Consider the following 2563-nt stretch of genomic DNA (forward strand, 5'->3'; position numbering starts at 1 on the left):
AAGTACCTTTCAATAAATAAATTAATTTTGAGATTTAATCAAAGATGGAGAGAAGGTCGCCCTGGAGGTTTCTTTCTTCTCATATCATCTTCGAAAGGTCGAGCTACGCCGCTTCTTTTCAATCGATTAAATCTTAAAATCAATTTATTCCTTTTTTAAATAACCAAATAAATTAAATATATTCTCTTTAATTAAAATACACTCAACTAACAAACCATTTTCTACTTAAAGAACTACGTAAGCCTTGATCCCCTTAATAGGGGTACGTAGGACCAAAGTCAATATTGTCAGGCTCAATAATAAAAATAAATTTTTTCTTTCATAATAATTAGTTAATTAATCAAATAAAATAATAATAATAATGAAGTCATATATTTTAATGAAGGGTACCGCTTAAGGCGAGCGGGTAGGGTGCTAATACATTCCCTACCTTGTAACCGACTCCCGAACCTGGATATCAAAAATCCAAAAGCCCAAGGTAATTAGGCTTAAAAGATTTTTCTACATTTTTAACTATAAAATGTAGTGGCGACTCTAAACAAAGTCGTGCAGCCGAAAATCGGGGCGCGACAATATGAATGTGGGAACTTCTCACTAAACTAGAACATTTACTTCTTGACCACTTCCATAATATGGAATCACTATTTCATCATTTTTTAAAATACCTATTCCCTCAAAGGTGTTGACTTTTTCATGGCAGACAATTTCGGATAAAATACCAACAAAAAAGAAATTAGTATATGTTTCCAGTTCTAACTTTGTGGAAGATATCAGTCATCCATTCTTACTTTGTTCACATGCCCCAAGTATCTGGTTGTAGACACATTCTTGGCTAGAATACAAGTTTATCTCTATCTTTATTGTTTGGCTCTTTATTTTAAATTGTGGGCCATAACACTTGATGGCACTATAATATTGTAGTTGCACTGATGTTACAAACATATCACACTATAATTGTAGTGTGATACTGAATTACAATGATGTAGTTGCATTGGGTTATCACACAACCACATCAGGTCATATTTGAGTGTACCAGTCCGCATGGAATTCAAAATTACATTTTAACCATAAAAATGTCACATTGCAACAACTACAATATCATCGCACAACTGCAATGAACACAATTGCATTAAAAATAATCGTCATCACAACCACAATTTAAAATACTTGTTGAACCATCACTAACAACATAGAGATTGTTTTCTGGTAAAAAAAGCCAACCAATTTGGCTTAATTATTTGGTATATTGTGGCATAACCTTCTTGATTAATTAGGAACACTATGATATTCAAAAGTGAAAGGTTTAGCTTTAGCTTCTTCGGGTTTATGATCTCATCAAAGTTCCTTCATGGTTCTGGGTTTTTGCTAAGCGTTGAATATCAATTTCTATTTTGACTAGTGTATTTGAACACCACTCATGAGTGTATAATTTGTGCATGTGAGTTATACTCATCAGAAAAAGTACTAGCCTCAATTGAAACAAAATGATGATGATATTAGAAGAAAAGAAGGACAATGAACCTTGGCTCGGTCACGTCTATCAAAATGGCACGGTCATGAAGACACATTGGCTCGGTAATGAAAGTGCAAAGTGTCAAAGATTGCATTAGCAATGTTTTGCCTATGTTTTGATGAAGACAATGAGTTAGTTAAAGCTTGAAGATGTCTCAACAATCAACATGTCGAGGGCTCAAGTGGTGTTTTATTAGACTTAAGTTATAATTCTTTATTATCTTTTTAGAAGTCTAAGATGTTTGTCATAGATATTGAGTCTAGGTTAGGTAAACCTAGGTGTGAGTCTCACAAGACTTAATAAAGAAATTAATCCACTAAAATGAGACATCATATATGGATATATGATAATTAGGTCCATGCATTTGAATACATTGATTTTGTGCATTAAAGGTATTATATTTTGGAAATCATGTATTGCTTGAGAATATATCATATAAGTAGTTTACCATTTAATCATGTATTAAAAATACACTAGTTAATCGATTAACCCCATGGCTTAATCGATTACCATGAGTGTTTTCTGCTATTTCAACTGCATAACTGAAAAACCGTTTTTAGAGACAAAATCTGTTTTGTATAAATACTTTCTAATTGCAGAAACGACTAAGAGTGAAAAACACAGAGAAAAAAAATTGATCATCATTGTTAGAAACTATTAGAGAGTGTTGCATTAGGAGAAAGATTAGATCATGTTAAGGCTTTAGTTTTCATATTCATACTGCATGATTCTTTGAAAAGCTTTCTTGCATCATTCTTGTATTTCTTGAAAAGAAAAAGAGATAGTTCTTTATGATTGCATATTTTCAGAAAATTTATGCATGAACATTCATATTAGACTAGGACGTCTTGTGAGTTCTTGCTTAGGTTTTAGGCTTTGATCTTTATTATAATATCTGAGTATTAAACACTCATTCATAACTCAAAGCATTTTTATTCAAGAATATGGAAAATCCTACGGTCAGGTAAGGTGTTCTTCACACAAAGACTTGGAGGTCTTGGGATAAAGAGCGATACCTTGGCTGGGGCCGAATCGCGGTAAGAAAGGTTT

This window comes from Lupinus angustifolius, chromosome LG01, assembly GCF_001865875.1.
Source record: "Lupinus angustifolius cultivar Tanjil chromosome LG01, LupAngTanjil_v1.0, whole genome shotgun sequence".
NCBI lineage: Eukaryota > Viridiplantae > Streptophyta > Magnoliopsida > Fabales > Fabaceae > Lupinus > Lupinus angustifolius.